This window comes from Ailuropoda melanoleuca, chromosome 9, assembly GCF_002007445.2.
Source record: "Ailuropoda melanoleuca isolate Jingjing chromosome 9, ASM200744v2, whole genome shotgun sequence".
In the NCBI taxonomy this organism is placed as follows: domain Eukaryota; kingdom Metazoa; phylum Chordata; class Mammalia; order Carnivora; family Ursidae; genus Ailuropoda; species Ailuropoda melanoleuca.
In genome coordinates, this window is record NC_048226.1 from 73,497,666 (window position 1) to 73,517,194 (window position 19,529).

Consider the following 19,529-nt stretch of genomic DNA (forward strand, 5'->3'; position numbering starts at 1 on the left):
TAGAAAACTGTAGAAGATATTAAATTATTAGATATTAAATAATTAGATAAAACTTATTAGATATTAAATAATTTCTAATAATTAAGATATTAAATTATTAGAAAACTATAGAAGATATTAAGACCTCAGGGTAGGAATAACTTTAATTGTGATACAAGAACCTATTTCATAAAGAAAAGTATTGTTGAATAAGTAAAGTATTTATATAAAAAATAGTCATCAGACTTGAAGGTAAATCGGTTGAGTAGGCAGAGATTAAAAAGATAATTCTTTGAAGAGGGAACCCAAATTAGCAATGCATATGCTCACTATCATTAGTGGAGGAAAATAAAAATAAGATTCTTATATCAATTATATTGGCAAACATTTGAAAAGTCAGGTAATACCAAGTATACTAGATTGTTAAAGCTGGTGTAACAAAATATTACGAAAGGGTGGTTTGCAGAACAAATTATTTATTGTTTTGTGGTTCTGCAGCCTAGAAGAATAAGATCAAAGTGTTGGCTCCCTCTGGAAGCCGTGAAGGACAATCTGTTCATGTTCTCCCTACCTTCTGGTGGTTTGTTGGCAATCTTTGGTGTTCCTTGACTTCTGCTACATGACTCCAGTATCTGTCTGCCTTTATCTTTACATGGCATTCTCCCTGTGTCCAAATTTCCCCTTTTGCTAGGGACACTGGTCATGGGATTAAGGACCCACCCTACTTGAATATGGCCTAATTTTATTAATTTTATCTACAGTGACCCCATTTCTTAATAAGGTCACATTTGAGATATTGATAAGGACTTCAATATAGAATTTTTAACATGACTTTATGAATTTTGGAGGAGGACACAATTTAACCCATAAGACACCAAGTATTGCCAAGGATGTGGAATAATGCAAACTCTCAATCACTATTAATGGAAACATAAATTAGTACTATCAATTTAAAAAGCAATTTGACAGTATTTATTAAAAGTAATGATAAATAACCATAACACAGACATTTTATTTCTAGATGTCTGTCCTATGGCCACTATTATACATGGATATAAGATGATGTGTTTAAAGATGTGCATAATAGTATTGTTTGAAATGGAGAAAATAGACTGGATAACTGGGCAATTGAAAATGAAAAACTGGTACCTCATGTTTTAACAAGGATAAGGGTCAGAAACAAGAGTTAAAAAAAAGACGAGCTATAGAGTGATTCATATTCTATGATTGATTGACTTAAAATTTTTTATTTCCTTATTTGACAGAGAGTGAGAGAGGGAACACAAGGGTGGGGGGCTTGTAAGAGGGAGAAGCAGGCTTCCCGCTGAGCAGGGAGCCCAATGTGGGACTCCATCCCAGGACTGTGGGATCAGGACCTGAGCCGAAGGCAGATGCTTAATGACTGAGCCACCCAGGTGCCCCTCTATGGTATATTTAAAAGTATGTATAGTCTATAGCTATTTGCATATGTAGAATTATGTATATGAATCTGGGATGAGAAGTATACATAGCACCTTCAGGATAGTGGTTTGACTAGGGAGAAGAGGGTAGGGGATGGGATTTCAGAGTTCTCAGTTGGGCTGCAACTATACTTAATGTTTGGTTTGCTTAAAAACATAATAACCTAGAGAAAATACGGTCTAATGTTAATATGTATTACATTTGGGTTTGGCCAAATAGTTTTCATTATATTCATCTCTTTTTCCAAATGTTTGAAATATTTTATAAGAAAAATATTTTTTTTAAATCTCAGCAGTGTGGAACAATGTGCTGACAATAACAAGATGAAATTTAGGATATGAATTAAAAAAAAAATCCTAACCTCGAATCAAATAGAAACACCACCAATTGACTGTGTACACAGTCGAGGGCATAGGAGTTAGAGGAAGAATTCATTTAAATATCTATGGTTTGATTTAACTATAATTTCATGTGTCAATATTACTAAGGTCTGACAACAAATCCAGTTTTTCCTTCAAGCCAAACGGTATAAGTGAAATGTCTAAAACAGAAAAATGATAGAACTAATAGACTTTGTTTCAGCTAAAACTTATGGTGTTCAATTTTATAGAAACTGGAAGCTATTTGGAGGATAATGACCACGACGTAGAGAGGAACTATTGGATTTCGTTGGTGCAGCACTAACAAATACTTGGCTTGGAGAAGATGAAGTCCAAGATGGATATGGTAACTGTCATTACTTATAGAAGTGGAATTCAGCTCATTTGCTGTGACCTGCAGGGTAGAACAACAGCCAAGAACCAAGAAATTGTGGGGGAATGTTTGCAAATGTTATGTTTTACTGCAACATAAAGAACTGCCCAATAGGACTGGCCAAATATGACATGGTCTTCCTCAGAAAGCAGAAAATTCCTCGCCAGCAGAGTCGCTTAAGCAAAGACCCTGACTATTTAGTTGTTGACCAGACTAGAACAGTGATTCCAGAATTTTGGGTTTCATGGATCAGTAAAATTTCAAATGAGCAAATGGAGAACCAACAAAGTTTCCAACCTATTACTTTGCTAAGGAAAATTTTTACAACGTCGTGAGTATTTTTCTTGTCTGTTTCTACCATTACTTTAACACCAAAATCAATGAAGTATATCATCCCAGAATATTTTTTTTCTTCCAAGGAAACAACATTGGCCACTTTGTACTGATATTTTTTAAGTATATATTTAAATGTTTTTAAATAGAGGCAAATTTAAACATTTGGGTTTTTTTCTTGATTAAATATATCAATATGGGAATTGATACATACAATTGTATACCATGAAGTGGAATTCAAATATCCAAGCTATTAGAGAGGGAGAGGGAGAGTACAAGCAGGGGAAAGGGGAAAGGGAGAGTACAAGCAGGGGAAAGGGGAGAGGGAGAAAGAAACTCTTAAGCAGATTCTGCACTAAGTATGGAGCCTGATGTAGGGCTCGATCTCACAACCCTGAGATCATGACCTGAGTGAAAACCAAGAGTCAGAGGCTTAACCAACTGACCCACCCAGGCGCCCCGAAATCTACTTTGTTTATAGTCCTTGTCAAACATACTGTTTGGCCTAGAGGTAGAAGCAAACTCCAAATGTCACTCTGCTTAACTTAGAATATTCCAGGTGAGCTGAGAAAAACGAAAGAATAACATTTTATTTGGCTCCAGCCTCCCTTTTGTGTCTTTTAAGGCCAGAGCAGGTCAGGATCTGAGAGCCAGGTCTGTTAGAAGAGAGAACAGAGCTATGGACTCCAAATAATTGCTTACAAGGAGGGCCTCCCAACTTGGAAATAAGGAGAAACCATGTCTCTCACCCCCAACTGATACATACACAGCGGGGGAACTGTGGCTCCAAATGCCTGCTTACAATGAAGACCCAAAGGTCAAAAGGCAATAAGAAGACCATGCTTCCTCACAGATTGGGCTGATCCAGGAGACACTGACCTACAACAGTGTTTCTCAACTTCTGCATTTGATATTTGGGGCTATAATGCTTCCTTGTCAAGGGCTGGCTTGTGTACTGTGGGATATTTTCAGGATTCCTGGCCTTTACTCATTAGATGCCAGTAGCGTCTCCTACTCTCCAGTTGTAAGAATAAAAATGTCTCTGGACACGCCAAGTGTTCCCTAGGGGCAAATTTCTCGCAGTGGAGAACCACTTGTTCAGATCTGTAGATGCTTCTGAGCTTGGGGACCTGAGGATCAATCTCCTTGACTGGTGCTGATGTGTAGAAAATTTTCTGATGGTAACCCTAGAATCCTCTTTTGTTTTTCTCATATCTTATTAAGCACAAATGAAGATCAGAAAGGGGTTGAGTGTGGGCAGTTTTATGGGCTCTCCTCTATTAAGTCAGAGATCTTTCTGCTTTTGGACATGGATAAAAATATCTGGGAACAAGTTTCAGCTGTACTTGAGTGTAGGGAAACTGGTGAACCTTTAAATGTCATACTTGCCCTCTTTGCATTAATCAGTCTTGATGAAGGCTGTGGCCCTTTTATCATGCTGTTTCTTCTTTTTAAAAAATTACCTCAAAGTATTTGTAAAACATTTTTAAAGTTTGTAGTGTGACCTTTACATTTTCATCATTCTCCTAAAGCCATCAAAAAGTTAACTTCATTATTTGGGGAAAATCCCTACTTATGCAGGCAACTTTCTGTCAAACACATACATATGGCTTCTCTTATTCTAGGTTTGGCTTTCTGCCTGGATCAAAAGTAGGAAATGTATTTGCCTTTGAGAAAAGGATTTGTGACCTGACTTTTGTTTTCCAGTGCCGTTTTGTAGAAATCTGCAACCGCACACTACCCAGATGTAAGTAGCCTCTTTTGTTCATCCTAATGGAAAAATCATACTTTGTTTAGAGGGACTAAAACTCCGTCTGCAAGACACCATGGGGACTTGCAAAGCAAGCAAAAGGAATGAAGTACTACACCAATTAAATGACTGTTTGGGGATTTATTTAATTAAAACATGTAAAACAAAGAGTAGAAAACAGTTTGGAGCAAAGCGTGATTTGCACGAAGATACTTATTGATAAGTAGATCACATAAATAAATTTCATGCAGGCTAGCACCCATCTCAGTTTCTTAATGAAGCTGTATACAGTGTCTGGATCCTATGCTTTCCAGAATTTTGACTCTTGCTTGTGTTTGGAATCCCATTTATTCTAGTAGGACAAAGAAATCCCAGTCACCAATTGTGGTAGGTGAACATCCACTGATCTGTAAAGAATTAGCTCAAAAAAGGTACAGCTAGTAGGCCAATCATTCTAGGATCTCCTAATCCCATGGACTGGAAATCGTTAACTGTTTAGAAAAATGGTATGATGGTTTAGTCAGAGTGGCATTTTTTTTAAATATGTGTTTTGTTTGTAAATGGGCCAAGACTTCTTGTTTCAGATATAGATACTGCCAGAGGTAAAAACAATGGAAAAACACATTTAATATTTAAAATCTCCCCTGTGGTCTGATTTAGTTCACTTAAGCTTTGAGGTGCTTGAAAATTAAGAATGCCCTTTCAGGAAGGTCAATGTCAGCAGCTGAGTTTTGGGTTGACAGTGCACTAACCCCCCTCCTTACCCCTTTCCCTAGGAAATTAAATGCTTCTGATCTTCTATCTTGGTTTTTGCTCACACTTTTCCATCAGTAACTCTCTGAATACATATTCAGGCCTCATTTTGTTGCTTTGCTCTCGCAGTTGGTAATTTCCCAAATACGACTTGTGCAAGTGTCTTTGACTTTGTTTTTATTCCTCTTTTTCTTCTTNCTCTCTGAATACATATTCAGGTCTCATTTTGTTGCTTTGCTTTTGCAGTTGGTAATTTCCCAAATACGACTTGTGCAAGTGTCTTTGACTTTGTTTTTATTCCTCTTTTTCTTCTTTTAGATGCTAAGAATTTAATGATTTTTTTTTATGCCCGTATTTCAGATGCATATCCTGCTAGAGGAATTTACTCTTGGTTTCAGTAAGTTCTTTGACATATGAGCTGCCTTTTTGCTGAATATGAGGGATTTTTATTACATTCCTATAAATATCACATACACAAATTTCATTTTTATACTAACCATACTATTATAAGATTTTCATTGTATTTTTCTCTTAGGTGTTTGTTATGTGAGGATAGAATTTTTTCTTCTCTCATGCCCCTTTGGAGCAAATGTTAGCTCAGGATTAATGGTTACGCACCCAGCATCAATAACCGTAGCCTCAGGACTGCTTGAATGTCCAAGAGCTCAGTGGGCACATGCCAGTGAAAAAGAATGAGACCCATAAAGTGAGATGAGCAGATAGGAAGGGGGAGAACTACGATCCTGATGTCTGCAAAGAGAAGTTCTCTTTCCAGCGACACTAGGGGAGGTTCAAGAGAGTGAGTATAAATGGGGAAAGGCACAATTAAGTGTNAGAAGTTCTCTTTCCAGCAACACTTAGGGGAGGTTCAAGAGAGTGAGTATAAATGGGGAAAGGCACAATTAAGTGTGTCAGGGATTACTAGTCCCTGATAAAGTTATAATAAAGACTTCTCTACAGAGTCAGCCCCTTGTACACTAGTCAACTCAATCTCACACCATGAAGAATTTGGTAGACTGGCTGAAAGAGCAGATTACCAACATTATCATTAATATCTATTATTAATAGATATTAATATCTATATTAATATCTACCATTAATATTAGTTTGATGTAAAATGTCCTCAACTGCGTTTCATACATTCCCAGAAGTGGTGAAAGAACAGCCTATGGCATAAAGTCCACAGGAATTCATCTAAAAGGGCACTGACTTGGGTCTGACGTCAAGACTATGGCTCATTGCTGGCCAGCTATTCGCAGCTCCTATAGCATATGTAACCTTTTCTACATAGGCTTCTGCAACGCCCAGACTTTGTATGCATTTTGTTCACCATTCTATCTCTAGTGCCCTGAACAGTACTTAGCACATAGTAGGCCCACACTAAGTATTATTAAAGGAAACTGATATTCAGAGATCTTAAGTATCTAATTCCCGATTATACAGCTCGCATTAAAACAAAAATTTGGATCCAGGTCAATCTGGCTCCAATTTATGCTTTTCTTATGTTCACTCATGCATTATATGGTTTATTTAATGCACTCTTCTTACCATTTTTAACAAATTCAGGGTTATAAACAATACACAAAAGATCTGATTTAAATTTTAAGTAATTTTAATACATATTGGTGATGCAAATCGAACAAACCTTTTAGAATCTCTGAAAGTGTTTCATTTGAGCCCAAGTTAGGGAAACATGTTCTTCGCCAGGAAAAGAGTGTTCTGATGCATGAACAGTTTTTACAGGGTTTAGGCTTTTTTACATCTTTCAAAAACTCAAAAGGTTATATATAGATCAGCAAATAGGCAGGAATCATAAGTTTTATCATAAAGGAATGCACGGAATAGGGGCGTTGTTTGGTATCTCAGGAACAAGATGGTTTTCCTTTAGGCTACTCATTCACAAAGCAGATGTATGATATATGCTTGGTGGGTCATAAATCAGGCTTTTGGTTTGAACAGTCAGGTTGACTTGGGAAGAAATCTAAAATGGCTTCCCTTATAAATCAGGCCTTAACAGTTTTTCTCTCATCATTTCTCTTTTGATCAATAATCTTTTGACAGAAAGCATTGATGGTCATTATTTTGTCCCTCAATGCTAGGTGTCTACGTGGGGAGGTCAAGAGTATGGCCTTTGATAGACTTTTTTTTTTAGATCAATTTGGGATCAAATTGTTATGGAAACATTGTACATGTGCTTTGTGGTAAGTTTGCCTTTACCTTTTTTTGGTAACATTTATAGTAAACATGCAGAATTAGTAATAAAAATCCAATTACTAACAATTGAAGTAACCAATGAGGAATAGCTACAAAATTACAAAGAAAATCCATGACAAGTATTTTGATAATCTTAGAGTATCCCTTTACCTTCTTTACAGTTATTTGTGCCTTGTGATACATTTGAGCTGATTAGTTTAAAATGGTGTATTTTCTGTTACTATATGTAAGAATTTCTCTGGCTAATTAGTTTCCATAGCTATTATAGCTTATGGCTGTTGTAATTCTATCTCTCCAAACATTTGGTCATCAACATCAGTGTATGTTTTGTCACCATCATGCAATTCTGTTGAGTTGCAAAGCCAGTATTGTACCATGTAACAGTAGTGTTACGATAAAAAGTACTCTGGTTACAAAATAAATCAGAGTATTACAGAGGTGTTTTATAAACATTCCACAAAATCTTTTCGCATATACCATATGTTAGTTTGCAGAGGCCAGCTGTTATAGGCCAGCTTGGAATGAATTCAGGGCTGCATTGTTGTTTAGAGCATAACCACATATTTTGCCTAAATTTACAGAGGTCAGTGGATATTGGAATCCAACAAGAATCTTTGGATAATAAGCCCATCTTCCTCCAATGGGAAGAACTCTGGTGGTATTAAAAATAGTTCCTAGGGTGCCTGGCTTGCACAGTCAGTAGACCACATACTCTTGATCTCAGGGTTGTGAGTTCAAGCCCCACATTGGGTGTGAAGATTACTTTAATAAAAAAAAAACTAAAAATTTAAGGTTTTATTTATTTGAGGGAGAGGGTGAGGGAGAAGCAGGCTCTCCACTGAGCAGGGAGCCTGATGTGGGGCTCAATCCCAGGACTCTGGGATCATGACCTGAGCTGAAGGCAGATGCTTAACTGAGGTGCCCCTTATATTTTATTTTTTAAGATGTTAAAAAACATAATTTAGGTTGTCCGTAAGTTTTGGTACCAAGGCAGTAATTGAACATTTTATAAGTTACAGGAGTCTTTAAATGATTTTCCAGAGATGAAGGGAGCTGTACATTTTGGGTGTCTATAGTTAATAAAGAAGGGCTTTGACCCATAGTTAGTTACCTCAGAATCTTCTTGGTTGTAGTTTGATTTAGGAGGTAGCTGAATCCACCAAGGCACTCTTAAAGTAGTAGCTTTGTTAGATACCCGTTGTCTTTTCTTATTTTGTCTTAGGCTATTCTATTCACAAAAAACAGGGTTTGTGAGTACATGGATATTTTGGCATATTGGACAAGCTGCCCCTATTTCTCCCTTTGTATGCAGGAACCTTTCTTAATAAATTATCCTGTAAGTTTATAGAATCAACATGTTGAGTGTTCTATATAATTTAGGTTAAATTAAACCTTCCTGAAAGGTTTTTTCTAATAGCAGTTCCTTATAATATCTAAGCACCAGTGTAGTTAAAGGAACACTAGGGTATGTCCAAGAGGTCATTAAACATTTTGTCTAAGTTCTCATCATAATAAAGTATGAGGGTAGCATTCAAAGTTATATTAGGTACAATCTCATGGTTACCTGATGATTTATCAGGATGCAATACAGGGGGAGGTGAAAGCAAACAAATAGAAGATAATAAACCTAATGTTATAATTTTAAAGGAAAGAAGAGTAGAAATACAGACCAAGTCCCAAATCTTGGGAAAGAAATCTACCCTGATGTCATCTACTTCCTATCCCAGTTTGTACTTTAAATGTCTGTGATGATCTTTGGGTGGCTGTCTGAGCAATAGGCACAAGGATTATCTACACATGAGCTACTCCAGTGATTTCTTTACATCAAGCTATTTACATTGTCAGTTTGCAGAGCTTCAAGAAAAAGGGCAGTTTTAGTTCTCAAATGATCCAAGTCAGGTGGAAGAAAAATAAAAATGTTAGTTTGGAGTGGTGTATCAGGCATTTAGAGAACACCAGATGAAATCAGGATCTAGTCCAGTATATAATGAATAGTATTAAAATCTAATATCTACAAAAATGTGTTATTGAAACATTTTCTTTTTATAATCATCCTTGTTTTAATAAATTTGTCCTAATTCTTTAAGAGGCATAGCAAGAATAGTGATTTACCATACAAGTTCTTTAAATCTGCTTTGCTGGGACTTTTTTTTGTTTTGTTTTTAAGATTTTATTTATTGGACAGAGAGAGAGGGAACACAAGCAAGGGGAGTGGGAGAAGGAGAAGCAGGCTTCCTGCCAAGCAGGGAGCCCAATGTGGGGCTCGATGGGGCTCGATGGGATCATGACCTCTCAAGGTCAGGATGGAACACTACATCAAAAACTAATGATGTACTGTATGGTTACTAATATAATAAAAGTGAATGCATAATTTAAAAAAAAAAGAAACCAAATACTTAACATCAAGATTTACCTACAATGCCTATAGTTTTGGGTGAATTTCTCTTCTTGATGTACCCAAAATATCCTGAGGTCCCTGTATCTGTAAGGAAGTGACATTCTTTACTCACCTGGTAAGGCTACAGGGAATTTTGGAAAGCAAGGTATCAGGTCAACATTTCCAAGGTGCTCTCTTGCTTTGTACAGTCAACCTTTATTCCTTAAAGTTGTCTGGTCATATCTGAGGCTATACATGTCTCAAATAGGACATTCCAGTCAAATACATGGCAATATAACCAATGTTTCCAATGGTGTTCTGTTCTGGAAAACAGATTCTTACTGAATTTATGCAAATAATTGCCATGAATGAAAGAATATTCACTGACAGAGTTTGAATTCTAGAGGGAGAAAAGATAAAATATTCCTTCATAAACAAGTTGAAACATTTATTTCTGTAAGACATAGATATCTTAAAAGAAAAAGTTTCCTTAATTCTGGAAGATCACACATTAGAGGACCAGCAATATTTCAAACAAAAGTCATTCAACTATAATCATCTTTCTTAATTCATTTAGTCTCATGTTATTAATTCTTGTTCTATTTGAATGCAGCTTTCCCATTCGTTTTGGAAATTCTTACTCAGTTTTAGGACTTAAAATATATTAGAAACCGGTGTTTGTCAAAAATTCCTTTTCATGAGTCTCCTTGAAGAAGAAACACATTTTACAAGAGCATCAGAACAATAGCTATAAGTGAAAAGACTGAAAAACAGCCACAAAGATCTGATAAGAATTCATTATAATGGAGGTGAGAAGGAAATCTGGTTATTTCCGTGCCATAACATCATTTGACATGACCTTATACCAAAACATATGAAAACTTTAGGAATTTCGTATAATTTCTAAAACAGAGCCTTTCCCTACACAACGTAACCTAAGGTGTTTCATCACTGGTGTGACAAAGCCTCCCTCGAAACTTTAACATACCAAATAAATGAACCTAATTAGTCCAAAAGACTTCATTTAGAATTTGAATACTTAGGAACTTTTGTTAAAAAAGTCAGAAGCTTCTAAAGTGCCTGCCTAGATAGGATTACAGATTATTATAAACTTTATATTTAACCAAGGTGGCAATAAGATTCTACAGAAGGTTATATACAGTTATAAACAAAACTTAAGCCCCTTCGAAAGAGAAGTTTTAACTTTCAATGATCAAAAACTTGGTAAAGACAAACTTTGGTTTTAATTTCTTATCAAGAGTAGACCAATAATTGGGTACGTGGGTGGCTCAGTCAGTTAAGTGTCTGCCTTCAGCTCAGTTTGTGATCCCAGGGTCCAGTCCCTCCCCCGACTTGTGCTCACTCTTTCAAATAAATAAAATCTTAAAAAAAAATTAGACCAATAATCTAAGAAAAAAAATGAATCTCAAACTCATTCTAATTTTAGTCATTCCTGACCATGCATAATTTTTTTTTAAAGGGTCTCCTTCACAAACATTCTATAATTTTCTTTTTCATTCAGATTTTGTTCTGAGCCTTCTCTCTGTAAACAGTCTCCTCTTAGGACAAAATTAGTTTCTTTTCCCTCAGAAAAATGTATTCCCATTCCTCATACATTGTCAGAATTTTTATTTTTAGGGCACTGGGTAGCTCAGTGGTTAAGCATCTGCCTTCAGCTCAGGTCATAATCCCCGGGTCCTGCTCTTTTCTCAGTGGGGAGCCTGCTTTTCCCTCTCCGTTCCTGCTCCCCTGTTTGTGCTCTTTCTGTCAAATAAAATCTTAAATTCTTTTTTTTTACTTTTAGAAACTTCAGTCTCCTGTGAGGATTAAGAAGCAATCAATTACGAACTGTTACACCAGAATTCCTTAGATCAGAAATTTATGAATATATTTCATAATTTCTAGAAATTTTTTTCATAATATAATCTTTCAATTAACCAGAAAGCATGTTTACCAACGGATTCAAGAATCCTTTCTGCCAAAAGCAGACAAACCTAGTAATCAATTTCAAGTTCTGTTATTCAGAAAAGAAATAGCTGATGAATTCAACCCAATTAATCATTTAACTTAGCAAAATTTCAAAGTTTCAGGTTACCGAAGACTTTGAAAGCCATTTATGTTTTCCTATAAATGTATCTATGCAGCCTACTTGTTCTTAATAATTGCCCATGAAGACTTCATGTGACAAGCAAAGTCAACCATCCTTTTTTTGTAGATAAATTACAACAGATAAAATATGAATTTAACTAGTACATTTAGGTAGAATAAAAGGCTGTTATCTGTATTGTATTTGATGTTGATAACTCCAAAAGACAGGTCTATTTTAATTAAACTTAAACTAGTTTTAATATTGAATATTTTTCTAGAGCATATGAACTTGCAAACATTTGGGTTAATCTCTGTCTTTCTGAGTTTTAGAATGCTCACTTGTTTTTTTTTTTTTAAAGATTTTATTTATTTATTTGACTGAGATAGAGACAGCCAGCGAGAGAGGGAACACAAGCAGGGGGAGTGGGAGAGGAAGAGGCAGGCTCATAGTGGAGGAGCCTGATGTGGGGCTCGATCCCATAATGCCGGGAACACGCCCTGAGCCGAAGGCAGACTCTTAACCGCTGTGCCACCCAGGCGCCCCTAGAATGCTCAGTTTTTATAAGCACTTACTTTTAACAAACTTTTTAANGGGGGCTCGATCCCATAATGCCGGGAACACGCCCTGAGCCGAAGGCAGACGCTTAACCGCTGTGCCACCCAGGTGCCCCTAGAATGCTCAGTTTTTATAAGCACTTAACTTTTAACAAACTTTTTAACACATTAAATAGGGATTTTTACAAATTAATTTGATTCTTTAAAAATTTTACAGAGCACAAGCAGGGGGAGTGGCAAAAGCAGGCTCCCCACAGAGCAGGGAGCCCAATTCAGGGCTCCATCCTAGGACCCTGGGATCATGACTTGAGCTGAAGGCAGATGCTTAATGAACTGAAACACTCAGGCACCCCTACAAATTAATCTTAGCAATATCATCCAGAGGTAGAAAAAACATCTCACATAACACGCATGGACACATATACACAAACAAGATGCAAAGAAAATCTAAATATTTCTGGAGAGGACATTAAAGGCCCAATTTCTAAATATCTCCCCTTTATTAAAACAAATCTAAGTAAAAGGTAGCAGTATAATCTCTGGGCCCATTAATCATTTTCCATTTTCCAATCTAATACGGCTAGTTTTGTAAAGATGCCCAAAGCTGCAGCAAAAAATGAACCAAATAAATCCCAGAATTCCTCTATGAACATTGGTTCCTCCCCTAAAGTTAGAGGTTTCATCCATGGAACCAAACAACTTCCTACTTTCTGGTTGCTTAGCCTTGTAGCCGGCTTTCTATAATTGTGTGCATAAGAGAAATAACTTAGACATGGCATAAGACTCCCATTTCGGTCATCTGAGACTTCAATGTCTCAAGGTTATTCCCACCTAGAGAATAGCTTGAGTAATAGGATCTTCAATTAGATTTGAGGAGATCCAGATATCAGGAGAACTCACCAGATACACCTGTGAGGCGCTGAGAAGTCAGAGGGGCACGAAGGGCCAGTGCTGGTACTGAGTGCTGAGTTCAGATGACCCTCCGGTGTTCTCAACTGAGTTCCTCTGATGTCCTGCCAATGGCACCAACACCAATTGAACCAGAGTTTTATTTGAATTCGTTAGGACAACTTTCTGAAAATCACACTCTTCACAAGGAAGAAAGTGTTCTGGAGAACGAACAGTTTTTTACAGGGTTATTCATACATATTACTTCTTATGCCTTATAAAAGCTCAAAATATTATAGATTAGCATATAGGCAGGAATCACGAGCTGTATCATAAAGGGAAGCAGGGAGTAGGCTACATATTCACAAAGCAAATGCACAATACATGTTCAGTCAGCCATAAATCAGGATTTTGGTTTGAACAAAGTTTATAAACAGTCAGGTTGATTTAGGAATAAATTTATAATGGTTTCCCTTGTTTTTCTATTATCAATATAAATAATGGATGTGACTTCATGAAGCATAACACCAACGACACTAGTGAACCCCCTGTTTACAAATTAGAATGTTATTATAGGGGCCAACTGCAGGCCCTCCAAGATGGGACACTTTGGCATGAACATTATTTTGAGGTAAAAGCAATCTAAACCCAGCAAATTCAGAAAAAGCTCTTTACCTCACCCTCAAATTCCTTGTACCAGGAAGAGAGCTATTAACAGAGATTCCTCATTGCCTGAGACACTTTTATCTACATAATGGGGTGACCTTTGTTTTCCAAACATCTTTCACCTTCTTCCTGAGGTCTTTCTCCTCTGTACACGCAGACCCCCACTCCTCTCCTTAGCTCATATAAACTTCATGTTGCCTCTCTTTGGAAATTCCATGTCTGTCTGGATTCAAATTTGATTTTCTCCTGTTAATCTGTCTCATGTCAATTTAAGTTCAGCCAAAAGGACCTTGAAGGGTAAATTCTTCCTCCTCAATGTTATCAACATTTTCGAGTTATAGGTATAGTCCTCCAAAATTCCATTCCTGTACCTCCCTTCCAGAAGTAATAGACATATTCCCTTATTTCTAAAATAAAATTTTCACCTATGTCACAATCCTTAAATAAAAAGCTTCTTGCAAAATTTACAGCAATTTAATTATATATGTGTACATATTATGCATTATATAATTACATAATAATTAATTTTCTCCAACTTGCTTTTTTCATTCAACATTGTTTTTGATTTATATATCTTGTTGCCAGTAGCTATAATTCATTTTCACAGCTATATAATATTCTGTGACTGTCATAATCAATTCATCCACTTTTGTCAGATATTTATTACCTGATTTTTTTCTATCATTTCAGTCATCGTCAATTATACATTTCTTGTACATATCTTCTAGGACTCATATGCAAGTTTCTCTAGGTTTTGTTACTAGGAGTAAAATCCCTGGGTTATAGGTAAGTTTATGTTCCAATTTACAGAATTATCGCTTTCCAAATGTATAACCCTAGAGCCATATATATTTTTCATTATTTCCTTGCCAACGGTGGATACTATCAGAATTTTTGTTTAATGTAATATAAATAAAATGATGTCTTGTGATTTTAATTTACCCTTCTCTGATTACCAATGAGACTGGGCCATTAGTATTTTCTCTAATTTGAAATGCCTATTTGGTCCTTTATTATTTTTGTTTTGTGGTGTGAGGTGTTTGTCTTTCTCCTGTTAATTCATAAGAATTCGTAAGAATGTACTTAATGGATATTAATCCTTTGTTGAATTTATGTATGTTGCAAATAGTTTGTGGTTTATTTCCATTTTCTTTATGGTGTCTTTTGATAAACAGAATTTCTATTAATGTGGTTGAATTTAGCAATTTTTTTCACTTAGTTAATATTTCCCATATTCTGAGATAAAAATTATCTTCTATATTTTCTTCCCAAAGTTTCCCTTTGGATTTAAAATTTTAATTTACCTGGAATTTTATATTTTATGTTATAAACTATAATTTTATTGTTTTTTCATATAATTAGCTTATGTTCTTTCTCCAGTGATCAATCATATTCTGTGATTATGAAGTTCTATTATGCGTAGGTCTGTTTCTGCAGTCTCTATTCTACCGAATATTCAATTCCACTGGCCAACTGTTCTCTCCTTGAGTTAATATCACACTATATTCATTGACCTAGCATTATAATAAAGCATCATATCTGGTAACACACCTTATCCTTCTTCAGTTATGCTTTACCTATTTTGGGGCCTTTGCTTTTTCAAATAAGTTTTAAAATTAGCTTGTCAAATTTCTCAAAAATCCTATTAAGACTGTAGTGAAGTTTAAGGAGAACTGACATTTTTATGATAGCTATTCCATCCATAAACATGATATGTTTCCCTTTTTATATTTGTGATTTAGCTTTCAATAAAATTTTAAACCTTAAACTTTTTGAACATCTTTCAAAATCTCTATTTCATTGTATTTTTAGTATTATAAATAATGTATTTTAAATTATGCTTTCTAAATTTGTAGCTGGTGTATATTAACACATTAATGTTTGAGTGTTATATTTAGGCACCTTGATAAACACTAATTCTAATCTTGTTGGTAGATGATTTGGATTTCTATGTAAACAATCATATAATCTGTTAGTAGTGACATCTTAGTTTCTTTCCATATTTATAGTAATTCTATTCTTACAAAGTAGATCGGCCCCCAGTACATGATGCTATTGAGCACCAGAAATGTAACTAGTCTAAGCAACTGAATTTTTAACAATTTATTTTTATTTGTATTTTTATTTCTTTGTCAGCACAAGCAGGGAAAGTGACACACAGAGGGAGAAGCAGGCTCCCTGCTGAGCAGGGAGACCGAGGTGGGACTTGATCCCAGGACCCTGGAATCATGACCTGAGCCAAAGGCAGGCACTTCATGGACTGAACCTCCCAGATGTCCCAATTTTTTAAAGTTTAAATAGCAATTTGTGGCTAACAGATACTATATGGGACAGTGTAAGATCTAATATTTTTGTTCTGTCTTATTTTATTATTTACATTATTTCTTTTTAGATTAATCCACATGTTAATCAAGGAAATTGTTAAACATTTCTTCTTGCATTTCATAGCTCTTGTAGAAGCTTTCCTCCTTTAGTATATCATTTAGAATGTTCATTTGTAAAGGTCTGTCACTGGTAAACTCTGGGTTTTTCTCTTTTGTAAATGTTATTATTTTGATAATGACCTTGAAAAAGAATTTTTTTCACAACACAATTCTAAGTTGATGGTTCTTTCTCTCCACATTTTGGAGATACTGCGTTAAGGACTTTGGCTTTGACTGAAGCTGTTGAGAAATCTGTTAGTCTAAGTTTTCTTACTTGTAGGTGTTCTGGATTTTTTCTCTGGTTGCCTTTCAGATACTTACTTAATCTTTTGCTATATTTTGCATGTAGATTTCCTTGGTTATTCTATTTGGTAAATATTGTGTATCTTACACCTGTAGTTTCTATCATAAGTACTCAGCATTTCTCAGCCTACTTCTAAACCCTTCCATTATGCCTCTTTTGCATTCATTATTATTTTTCAAGAAACTATTGCATGTATGTTTTACTTTGTGTTTATTTTTTCTTCAATAGTTCTTAATTTTGCTTTTATATTTTCATGTTCTTATCTCCAAGTATTGCAAATTCTTTAGTTCTTATTTCTAGTTCATTGTCTCTTGAGTTGTCTAATTTCAAGAAATCTGTTTTTTATTTGTAAAAAGATCAAGTAGAAATCTTATAATCTGCTTGGTCATAATATCTCCAGGTTTTGGGAGTTTAAATTTTTTGTTGTTGTTGTATCTGCTGACTCTCACTCATGGTGGCCTATTTCATTATTATTGTTAGGTGATTTTTAAAAATTGTGAGTTTAGGGATGCCTGGGTGGTTCAGTTAGTTAAGTGACTGCCCTTGGCTCAGGTCATGATCCCAGAGTTTAGGATCAAGCCCCATGTGGGGCTGCTTGCTTAGTGGGAAGTGTGTAAGCGTGTTTTTGCCTCTCCCCCTGCTTGTTCTCTCTCTCATTCTGTGTCAAATCAGTAAATAAAAATCTTTAAAATTTTTTTAAAAAGTAAAAATTGTGAGTTAAATAACTTGAGAATTCTGAATGTTTAATGTATGGTGGCTTCTGTCACAAGATTGCATTTTCTTCACTGGAGCCAAAGGCACATATAACTGCAACTACCTTATTCCCTATGGACCAGCATTCTGTTCCACACCCTTCCCTTGCAGAATGGCCTATGTGTCTTCTACGCACGGAACTGCTATTAGAAATGAGGAGACTTGACTTTTATATTTGTTTACTGGCACTATTCAGGGTTTAACTTACTGCTCTTTTGCTTCTTCTCCCTCTTTTTCCTTCTCTTTCTTCTCATCTTGGGAGATTTCCTATGGCTTTTTTTTTCTTTTTTGAGCCCAAATCTGCTTTAAAAAAACAAGTATGTTGAAAACCCAAAAGACTCCACCCCAAAACTGCTAAAATTCATACAGTAATTCAATAAAGTGGCAGGATATAAAATCAATGCACAGAAATCAGTTGCACTTCTATACACCTACAACAAGACAGAAGAAAGAGAAATTAAAGAGTCAATCCCATTTACAATTGCACCAAAAACCATTAGATACCTAGGAATAAATCTAACCAAAGAGGCAAAGGATCTGTACTCAGAAAACTATAGAATACTCATGAAAGAAATTGAGGAGGACACAAAGAAATGGAAAAACATTCCATGCTCATGGATTGGGAGAACAAATATTGCAAAAATGTCTATGCTACCTAGAGCAATCAACACACTCAATGCAATCCCTATCAAAATACCATCAACTTTTTTCACAGAGCTGGAACAAATAATCTTAAAATTTGTATGGAACAAGAAAAGACCCTGAATAGCCAGAGGAATGTTGAAAAAGAAAACCAAAGCTGGTGGCATCACAGTTCTGGACTTCAAGCTCTATTACAAAGCTGTAATAAGACAGTAAGTATGGTATTTGGCACAAAAACAGACACAAAGATCAGTGGAACAGAATAGAGAGCCCAGAAATGGACTCTTAACTCTGTGGTCAACTAATCTTTGACAAAGCAGGAAAGAATATCTAATGGAAAAGAGAGTCTCTTCAACAAATGGTGTNAGAAATGGACTCTTAACTCTGTGGTCAACTAATCTTTGACAAAGCAGGAAAGAATATCTAATGGAAAAGAGACAGTCTCTTCAACAAATGGTGCTGGGAAAATTGGGCAGCCAAATGCAGAAGAATGAAACTGGACCATTTCCTTACACCATACACAAAAATAGACTCAAAATGGGTGAAAGTCCTAAATGTGAGACAGTAATCCATCAAAATCCTGGAGGAGATAGGCAGCAACCTCTTCGACCTCAGCTGCAGCAACTTCTTCCTAGGCATAATCACCAAAGGCAAGGGAAGCAAGGACAAAAATGAATTACTGGGACTTAATAAAGATATTAAGTTTCCATTTGCACAGCAAAGGAAAGAGTCAACAAAACCAAAAGACAACCTACAGAGTGGGAGAAGATACTTGCAAATGATATATCAAAGCGCTAGTATCCAAAATCCATAAATAACTTATCAAACTCAACACCCAAGGAACAAATAATCCAATCAAAAAAAGGGCAGACAACATGAACAGACATTCCTGCAAAGAAGACATCCAAATGTCCAACAGACACATGAAAAAGTGCTCAACATCACTTGGCATCAGGGAAATACAAATCAAAACCATAATGAGATACCACCTCACACCAGTCCAAATGGCTAAAATTATCAAGTCAGGAAATGACAGATGTTGGCAAGGATGCAGAGAAAGGGGAACCTTCCTACATTGCTGGTGGGAATGCAAGCTGGTGCAGCCACTCGGGGGGTTCCTCAAAAAGTTGAAAATAGAGATACCCTATGACCCAACAATTGCACTACTGGGTATTTACCCCAGAGATCAAATGTAGTGACCTGAAGGGGAACCTGCACCACAATGTTTATAGCAGCAATGTCCACATTAGCCAAACTGTGGAAAGAGCCCAGGTGTCCATCGACAGATGAATGGATAAAGATGTGGATATACACAATGGAATATTATGCAGCCATCAAAAATGAAATCTTGCCATTGCAATGATGTGGATGGAACTAGAGGGTATTAATGCTAGGTAAAATAAGTCCATCAGAGAGACAATTATAAGATCTCACTGATATGTGCAATTTGAGAAACAAGGCAGAGGATCATAGGGGAAGAGAGGAAAAAATGAAACAAGAAACCAGAGAGGGACACAAACAATAAAAGACTCAGTCTGAGGAAACAAACTGAGGGCTACTGGAGTGGAGGGGTGTGGGAGGGATGGGGTA

General features: G+C 36.0%; 1 long non-coding RNA gene across 5 annotated transcripts in view; it reads left to right on the forward strand.

Annotated features, from left to right (window-relative positions):
• Positions 1–19,529, forward strand: part of LOC117803789 — a 146,466-nt gene that overhangs the window by 110,686 nt on the left and 16,251 nt on the right. For 3 of the 5 annotated variants that reach the window (XR_004627877.1, XR_004627876.1, XR_004627875.1), the window contains 2 exons: positions 2,051–2,166; positions 4,152–4,273. This is a non-coding gene — a long non-coding RNA (uncharacterized LOC117803789). Of the gene's footprint in view, positions 1–2,050; positions 2,167–4,151; positions 4,274–14,507; positions 14,604–19,529 lie in introns of all 5 variants that reach the window. The other 2 variants (XR_004627879.1, XR_004627878.1) reach the window with 2 other exon arrangements.